This window comes from Leiobunum rupestre, chromosome 1 (genome assembly GCF_980474605.1).
Source record: "Leiobunum rupestre chromosome 1, qqLeiRupe1.1.hap1, whole genome shotgun sequence".
NCBI classification, from domain to species: domain Eukaryota; kingdom Metazoa; phylum Arthropoda; class Arachnida; order Opiliones; family Sclerosomatidae; genus Leiobunum; species Leiobunum rupestre.
Genome location: NC_143384.1, coordinates 94,431,356 through 94,441,868, shown reverse-complemented (window position 1 = coordinate 94,441,868; position 10,513 = coordinate 94,431,356).

The window sequence follows — 10,513 nt, the reverse complement described above, 5'->3', positions numbered from 1 at the left end:
TTAAATTCTAGCAAGAAATATGAACCTGTAGGCCATATAAAATTCTGCACCTATAAGCCATATCGAAATAGGAACCTCTAGGAGTAGCGAACTGGTGATTGTATTATCATTAGCTACTAAGCGGCTGGAGCTCTGTTCCAACAGCCAAATGTAGGCGGTGGTGATATTTACACCTTTTATGTTGCTATAATTGGCTGCATTCAAATAGGTATGGCCCTTAAATCCACTTATGGAAATAACTGCTCACCCATTCGCCATCCTTACAGTTTTTTTTCTCCCAATCACAAAAAGAAATAAAGTTTTTTGGTATTGTTTGGAAAATGTCTAGAAATTTGTGAAATAAATATTTGACTCAATTCGGTTTTGTGAAATATTTTTGTAAGCACTAAGCAATTGTTTAAAAATGGGTGATGAAGACCCTTCATATACTGCGGTGGAAGTGGAAGCCTCTATTCCCCATCTTAAGGAACCCAAATGTGAAGAGCTTCAGCGGCATAAAAGCAGTGCTCATAACTATAAGCAGAATAATCGATGGGAAACAGTTGCACTCGTGGTTAATCTGCTTTGCTAGCCCCCAAAATTTCCTCGTCTGATTTTAAAATAATGGAACAACCTAAAAACGGATGCAAGAAATCACAATACTGGTGGCGGTTAATATCCAGACATACTTAAAAATGAACCACTTGAAACAAAACATTTGTACATATTATTGCATAAGTGTCGTACAGAGGAGTACCTTGTAGTATTTACATCTGAATAAGGGCTTTCTGTGGAAAATCTGCAATATATAAAGAGTGGTAATGATGTGAGGAGATAATTGTTAATTAATACATTCAGCCTTTTCAATCTGACTGCATCCAGAGAGAGTCGTTAGGAAGATTAATGAAGCTTCTGGAGTAGGGAAAAAAATTAAAGTAAAAAGCAATTGTGACAAAATAAATATTACCTTTAAGTACAATGTTAATGAACTAACTGAGTTTAGTGCTCTTGATTGAAAAATATTCTTGCCAATTGTAACAGGACGGGAGAAATTTTACAAAGTTCGAAAAATGATGAAAGAGACAGCAGGATAAAATAATAATCCATCGACACATCGGCCCTAACAGTAAATAAAAAAACATTACAGTAAATATCATTCGTTTTGACGTATTTTTAAGGGCCAGCCCTTGTGGGTTAGGACACTAAGCCAACGTGCAAAGATATCACCCAAATATACATGCGAATGTGTATTATTGATGTGCGCAGAGTTCATACGGTAATATGCATCTGAAATAAAAATATTGTTATTTCCAAATTAATAATGTAATCATAATTTACAAAGATTATTGTACCATTGGCTCTTCAATTTTATAATTTTGTACCGGAAAGCCGCATGTGTTGATGAGCGTTACTGAACGTAGCCCAGTTTCGTGGTTACTAGACAAAACACGTTGAAAAGAGCCTTAGCTGTAAAAAATAACGCCAATTAAAACATTATGTTCAACGATTGTAACGTACATATTAATTACCTGCTTCTCCAATGATGTGCTAAGCTAAACATTCTCAATTCCATGCTACCTTCGTTGAAAATTTCTACTTCTTCCGCTAAGCCTATCGCTTCAATTCCCACGACAGCAGCAATAACTGCAATTGCAGTTTCGGCAAAATTCACTTTACAAATGATATTAAAAATGTCGGAAAATTTTAACCGGAAGTTGGGAATTCAAAACAAGTAATACGTCACACTAAAGCAGCCCTTCAATTGGCCAAGCAAGAGGGGAAAGAAGAGGGAAACCAGAGAGCTCTCGTCGAATGGTAGGGCCGAAGCAAGTAGGCGTTTCCCTTCTTACTTGCGGGGTCATGCAGAATACGGCCGACTGTCACTTCGGAACCAAGACTTTCACTATCTTAGGGCCTTCTAAGACTAAAGCTGCCTTAAATTGAATGTTATTCGATCTATTCAGCCTCATATTGGGTAATCCACATCTGTTACAATAATTTCCAGTTGATTTCTAGCTTTCTTCAATTTATTGGTCTTTATGTAGCAGACATTTAATTAGCTTCTTGGGTAAAGTGTAGAATGGTTGAAACCTCCCAATGTTTTTAATAATTTTTTTTAAAAGGCAAGATTATTTTAATCGAAAACTTTTAGACGGAAATGACTCTTCCCGAAGATATGATTTTTTTTATATTTGGTATTTCCCAATAATTTTTACCTAGGACGATTCTTTATATTGCTAGATTTTTAAACGTTTTGGGTAAAGTAGGGATGATGAGTACACGACGATTTGTTTTATTTATTTATTACACTTTATTTCCGTTATGAGTGCGGTTTTACAAGCTCTTGGATTTTTTGGCTGTTCAAGATAAGTTGCGCTAGGGGCGGTCCATAAAATTTACTTTTTTGGCGTAATGCCAAGGAAACGAGTGTTTCCCGATGAAAATTGTTTACATTTTGGGCCGATAACTTTAAATTTTGCAAGGTATAAAACATTTAATGTTTTGGCATTATGCCAAAGGAAGAGGATGTTTCCGGTATATTTGTTATCGAGGAAGTTCGATGACCTATTATTTTTCCGCACCCCCTATTGAGGTAGGTCCTTAAGGGGTTGGAGTGTGTGTATAACTGGGGGCTTTACCGGGGAGTCGAGGTCCGGCTCTTGTTACCCAAAGGGCGGTGGTGCACTCGTAGATGTTAGCTCTGATCAAATGGTCCTATCTCCACCTCCGGCTTCGGTCAGGTATGTGCTGGAAACTGAGCTTTGGCTCAGGCTAACGGAGAGGGTCCAGGCAAACTGGTCGCCTCGGAGGACTGGTTAGCCTGCTGTGTGGTGGCGGGTCTGCGTATGAGGGGCAGTGGTCCTGTTTCCCGGCCTTTTGGGGCAACACCGGGTGTCCGGTGCCAGTTGTTCTGGGTTACTTGGGCCGCTGTGTGCCCGTCGTTCCCCCTTTAGGAGTTCTTTCTGAAGGGTCTGGCTCTCTACCTATGTAGGTAGGATGTCGGCTGGAGTTTCTATAGCATCCGTTCTTATTCCCACTGCTGTGTGCGAAGTGAGGGGTTGGTCGTCCCATTGTTGCACGTTCTGTTGGGTTGAGTGGCTAGCGTCGAAGGTGCGACCGTCAGCGGTACGGTTCTCTCGCTGCTTTGTCCAGGCTGTGGACGCTGGCGTAGGTTATTATGATGAGGACCTCCGGGGGTGTGCACTCTGTTGGCGGTACACCGGGCTACAAATGTCATACACCTATTGAGGTAAGAATTAGGGCTTTGTCGCGTTTTTGACCCGGAGTGACCCATAAAATTTAGAAACTTCGACAAATTTAAATTATAATATTTAGTTTATCATTGCGAAATCTACAAGAATTTTTGTATACCTATACCGTGGCTTCTTGTTATAATTATATTCGTCTGATGTAACGTTATCTGATACGTCCAAAGTTTGACACCGTATGGAGGAAATCGTTCAAATCTAGCCTTTAAATTTCGCGTGAATATATTTCTGTCGCTTCTCTCTCCCAGTTGAAGTATTTGTTCTTCCGCCAACCCCCTCTCCCCTGCTATGGTCAAGATGGTTTTAGTTGACGCAGAGAGGACAGACAGAGGGACGGACGGAGGGACAGAGAAAGGGAGGGAGAGACAGAGAGAGGCATCGAACGAGAAAATGGGAAAAAAATATTCGATTTCGTTTCTTTACTATCACTGACAGTATATTTGAAAGCCTTTAAATTCCATGCGAAACCATATGTTATATGTTATAAGAAGTTACATATGTCCTCCTCAAGAATTTTTTTTCTCTAAATGTTAAAAGTTCAGAAAAGTGCTGCTCCGCGTAATCGCTTCAGTGATCGTTTTCGTTTGACTTTGGCGGAGGCAGCAGGATTCGAAAGCACGGGCCTTGCCATTTTAGAAAGAGTTTTATTAATCATCCAGTTACTGGTTAATAAAAGACTCTTTCTAAACGAGGGAGTATCTGCTACTGTAGTCGAGTGCAGATTCTCCCTCGTTTTCCTAGGTGCCCTCCGCTAAATAGGCTTGTAACTCTTTTTCTGGGGCTGATGATGTCAAAGGTCTATTTTCGTTCCGAAGAGCCCACAAAGCTGGAAACGCTTCGGAACACTGAATTTTGTTTATTCCTCCAAGTTGTTGTTGCGCATTGGGCGTCGTGACAAAAAACTTCGAACATTTGTTAACGTGACGTCGGTGTCGGGGTATCTGTATTTATCCAAATCCCACAAAGGATTGCTGTAAATATCTACCCCTGTAGCAATTTTTGGTCGGCCCGAAGGTAAAAAAATCGTAAAAAGGCTAGGTAAATTGTTAGTCGAAATGTCCTAGCCGAAATAGGGTTGATCGAGGTCCGCCAACACGGTGCCCGCCAACACGGTGCCCGCCAACATGTTGTCAGAATTTATAGCCCGGTGTACCGGTAAGAAAAGAACCACACCACCGGAGGCCTATCATCAGAATGCCCTACGCCAGCGTCCACAAGCCCGGACAGGTGACAAAACCAGCACGGGTAGCAGAACCCCACTACTGATGGTCGCACCCTCGACGCAAGCCGCTCAACCCAGCAGAAGGTGCAACAATGGGACGACCAGCCCGCCACTTCGCACACAGCAGTGGGATAGAGAACGGATGCTCTAGCAACTCCGGCCGACACCCCACCTACAAAGGCAGGGAGCCAAGCCCTTTGGAGAGAGCTCCTAAAGGGGAACGGCGGGCACACAGCAGCCCGCATAACCCGGCACAGCTGGCACCGGAGATCCCGGTGGGAGCCCAAAAGGCCGGGAGATGGGTCCACCGTGCCCTCATACGGAGGCCCGCAGCCCCACAGCAGGCTACTCAATCCGCCGAGGCGGCCAGTTTGCCCGGCCCCTCTCCATTAGCCTGGGCCGAAGCCCAGTATCCAGCCCACACCTGACCGAAGTCGGAGGTCGGAGATAGGACCCTTTGGACGGAGCTAACATCTCCCAGTGCGCCACCGCCCTTACGGGTTACAAGAGCCGGACCCCGACTCCCCGGTAAAGCCACCAGTTATTGCACACTCCGACCCCTTGAGGGCCGGTGCCCGCCAACACGGTGCCCGCCAACACGGTGCCCGCCAACACGGTGCCCGCCAACACGGTGCCCGCCAACACGGTGCCCGCCAACACGGTGCCCGCCAACACGGTGCCCGCCAACACGGTGCCCGCCCACACGGTGCCCGCCAACACGGTGCCCGCCCACACGGTGCCCGCCCACACGGTGCCCGCCCACACGGTGCCCGCCCACACGGTGCCCGCCCACACGGTGCCCGCCCACACGGTGCCCGCCCACACGGTGCCCGCCCACACGGTGCCCGCCCACACGGTGCCCGCCAACACGGTGCCCGCCAACACGGTGCCCGCCAACACGGTGCCCGCCAACACGGTGCCCGCCAACACGGTGCCCGCCAACACGGTGCCCGCCAACACGGTGCCCGCCACACCGTTTCCCATGGAAAACGTCCGTACCGGCTGCTGTTCAGTTCGCACCCAACTTATAAATACAAGAGACTCAGTTGGACGCTGTTGTAACCAGACAAGCTCGTAGAGATCCACCGCAATCACCTGTTTCTGATCAGCCGCCGTTGCAGTCTACATCTCCCGTCCCGCCGCCGACGCGACCCGCCGTCCCCGACTCGCCGCAAACACCGTCAGCCGTTTCCGTCCAGCCAACGACGCGACCCGCCGTCCCAGACTCACCGCAATCTCAGTTGATCTTGCCCATTGTCCAGGCGCAGCCAACGACGCCAGCAAACCTCCCAGCACGTTATAATCTTCGTCCAAGAGTCTTTCGACTGAGTTACAAGATCTGTTAAATTCACCTTGTATTGTAGAAAGGTCATCTTGTATTGTATATAAATTCACTACAATAAATTGTATTGTGCAAAATATATCCCGTCGTGGTCACAGCATCTCACCTGTACCCGAGGACGACTGCGACAGCATCTCACCTGTCAGACGATACTGCTGTTAGATGCAATAAATACTTGTGATAGATTTTCAACTGTGATACTGGGGAATTTAACCAGCGTGGGAGAATTCTGGCTAGCCCTGCCAAATTTTGTGGTTACGAGTTTCTACCCAGTGCCACAGCCTGGGAACGAATCCGGGCTCCTTCTGCTGCGAGTTGAAAGTGCTAACCACTTCCCCACCCTGTTTAATTTAGGAGGTCATATTCTTATGCATACTTATTATGTCGAATTTATGCAAATAATGCACTCACCTCTGTAATTTGAATTAAAACATTTATTTCACTTTTCTCGTGAGAATCATAATAGTTTATGGGGTAAAATACGAGTGACAATCATATTCATTTATGGGTAAAATACTAGTGACAATCATATTCTTTTATGGGTAAAATACGAGTGACAATCATATTCTTTTATGGGTATAATACGAGTGACAATCTTATTCATTTATGGGTAAATTACGAGTGACAATCATATTCTTTTATGGGTATAATACGAGTGACAATCTTATTCATTTATGGGTAAATTACGAGTGACAATCATATTCATTTATGGGTAAAATACGAGTGAAAATCATAATTATTTATGGGTAACATTCGAGTGAAAATTATAATCATTTATGGGTAAAATACGAGTGAGAATCATAATCATTTATGAGTAAAATACGAGTGAGAATCATAATTATTTATGGGGAAAATACGAGTGAGAATCATAATTATTTATGGGGAAAATACGAGTGAGCATCGTAATTATTTATGGGTAAAATACGAGTGAAAATCATATTCATTTATGGGTAAAATACGAGTGAGAATCATATTCATTTATGTGTAAAATACGAGTGAGAGTCATATTTATTTATGGGTAAAATACGAGTGACAATCATATTCATTTATGGGTAAAATACGAGTGACAATCATATTCATTTATTGGTAAAATACGAGTGAAAATCATAATAATTTATAGGTAAAATACGAGTGAGAATCATAATCATTTATGAGTAAAATACGAGTGAGAATCATAATTATTTATGGGGAAAATACGAGTGAGCATCGTAATCATTTATGAGGAAAATACGAGTGAGCATCGTAATCATTTATGGGTAAAATACGAGTGATAATCATAATCATTTATGGGTAAAATACGAGTGAGAGTCATATTTATTTATGGGTAAAATACGAGTGACAATCATATTCATTTATGGGTAAAATACGAGTGACAATCATATTCATTTATGGGTAAAATACGAGTGAAAATCATAATAATTTATGGGTAAAATTCGAGTGAAAATTATAATCATTTATGGGTAAAATACGAGTGAAAATAAAATAATTTATGGGTAAAATACGAATTATTATTATTATCATTATTATTAATATTGATATATTTTGAAAAAATAATTTATTAAGGTAGATCACCTTAAGCTATACAGGGTGTCTCAATTTGCTCGATCAGGCCATTTTTCTCAAAATGTATTTATGCTAGGGTTCTGTTAGGTATTGAAGGCTTTGGTTACTAGATTTCAGAAAAATCGAACGATTTTGTGTCGTTTTGGAAAATTTATTTTTTTACGCAAAATGTTTCAATAGAAAAGTTGTAGGGCATAGTCGAAAGTGTAAAAATAATTTTGGTTCGGTTGAAAAAGACCTATTTTTCACTAGTTTGGAGGTCGGGGGAAAAAACAAGTCGTACTAGCAGGCAATAGCCTTTAACGTAAACAATCGTACATAATCACAACACACATGTACATTTATCTTAGGGAACTTATGCTTTCAGCTATGTAGTTAATAATCAGATCTGCAAAAAGTTATTGTTAAAGAAAATTATTACGTTCAACACCTAATTAGACAAAGTAGACAAAGACCGCGTCTTCCATTTCGACGTGGCTACGAGTAAGATCATCAAACAAAGATTTGTAGACCAAAAATTACGCTTATTTTTCTTTTGTTGTTTTTTAACGTGAAATATCAATTTTCCGAGTAGTATTTAAAGCGTTTACATTTCAAAGTTAAAACATTATCTCAGCTTGCCCGATTGATGTCCAGTATGACTCTTTACACTCGAGATCAGCGCGCTCATATGCTAGAATTATTTTACGGAGAAAGTCGTCGTAATGCTACTCTAGTAAGTCAGTTATTTAGACGAAGATTTCCCAATTGCAGACCAAGTCATACGACGGTTCATAGAGTGGTCCGCGACTTCGACAACTGGGGTAATATCAATCCGAGGTTTCGTGGTCGTGGTCTCCAGGACATTGACATGGAAAACACCATACTTGCCTACTTCGTCGCCTATCCTCGAGCGAGCGTCAGGACTGCCAGCTTTGACTTAGGGTTGGATCGAAACTACGTTTGGAGAACACTCAAAAGACACCATTTTCATCCTTATCGAGCGACACTTCACCAAGGACTGCATGACGGTGATAGACAGCGCCGACTCGACTTCTGCAATTGGTTTTGCCTCATGGCTGACGCACACCAGGATTTTCACGATAAACTACTGATGTCCGACGAATGTTCATTCGGAAGAGATGGGCCTTTCAACCGTCAAAACCAACATATGTGGGACTACGAGAATCCACACTGGGGATTTCCTCACCGCCACCAAGTGCAGTTTCGCTTAAATGTGTGGGCTGGTCTGTTAGGTGACCGAATTATTGACCCGTTCTTCCTGCCAAATCGTCTGAACGGTCAAAACTACTTGGAGTTCCTTCTAAATGAAATATCCAACGTGTTGGACGACATTCCTCTGGCCGAGTACAGACGCATCTGGTTCCAGCAAGATGGGGCGCCACCTCACCAATATCGTGACGTGGTTGCATATCTAAACGACGAGTTTCCTGGAAGATGGATCGGAAGAACTGGTCCTGTTCGTTGGCCTGCAAGATCCCCTGATCTAACACCACTCGACTTTTTTCTTTTGGAGATTCGTAAAGGACTACGTATACCAAACACCTGTGACGAGCGTTGAAGATTTACGACAAAGAATCATCGAAGCATGTCGCCGGGTGACTCCAGAAATGGTTCGGGGAGCATTTCGCAATATGCAACATCGTGCATATTTGTGCATTGCATCAGAAGGTGGCATTTTTGAAAACATTTTGTAGAAGTCATTAAAAAACATTTGTCCTTGGGCTAATTATTATTTGTTTATTTTTCGAAATCTTATAACTGAAATGCATGTTACCTACAATTCGTTAAAGGCTATGGCCTGCTAGTACAACTTGTTTTCCCCCGACCTCCAAACTCAGTGAAAAATAGGTCTTTTTCAACCGAACCAAAATTATTTTTACACTTTCGACTATGCCCTACAACTTTTCTATTGAAACATTTTGCGTGACACCTACCGGTGAAAAAATAAAATTTCCAAAACGGCACAAAATCGTTCGATTTTTCTTAAATTTAGTAACCAAAGCCTTCCATACCTAACAAATAAACCCTGAAAATTTCAGAACCCTAGCATAAATAAATTTTGAGAAACATGGCCTGATCGAGCAAATTGAGACACCCTGTATACCGTAATCAAATGACCATTTTAAAATACCAAATTGAAAAGTATCTAGGTGCAATAAAAATATACTGCCAATATATAAACAATTATACTGGCGCAATCATGTCTTGTGCAAAATGGCGACCTCCACATTTTGAAACGAAACCAAGTTTATAGTAATATAATATTAATCATCGATATCATATCCAGCCCACATTTTTCCATAGCATTATCTAACTTTATCCATCAATACCATCTCCAACCCACACCTTGCAGTAGTATTACCTAAATTTATCCATCGATATAGTCTCAAGCCCACTTTATCAAATAGTATTACCTAACTTTATCCATCGATAACATCTCCAACCCACTTTATCAAATAGTATTACCTAACTTTATCCATCGATAAGATCTCCAACCCACTTTATCAAATAGTATTACCTAACTTTATCCTTCGATACCATCTCCAGCCCACATTTGCAACAGTATTAGCCACCCTTATCCATCGATCCCATCTCCAGCTCACATATTGCAACAGTATTAGCCAACCTTATCCATCGATACCATCGATACCATCTCCAGCCCACATTTTGCAACAGTAGTAGCCAAACTGATCCATCGATACCATATCCAGCCCACATTTGAAATAGAATTAGCCAACTTTATCCATCGATACCATCTCCAGCCCACATTTTGCAACAGTATTAGCCAAACTGATCCATCGATACCATCTCCAGCCCACATTTTGAAATAAAATTAGCCAACCTTATCCATCGATACCATCTCCAGCCCACATTTTGAAATAGAATTAGCCAACCTGATCCATCGATACTAACTCCATTGAAAACCACCTACAAAATAATTTTAAGAAAACTTGGAAACACTAGCATCTTTTAATGAACATCAACCTCCGTAATGAACGGAGCCATAAAGCAGTTCAGACAGAGAAGCAACGCATAGTGCCTTATTTAGTTAAAATCTAGCGACAGAGAGCGGATTGAAAAAAGTTTCGGGTTTCCGAGAATAACTTCATTGTGGAATGAAACATTCATCTATAC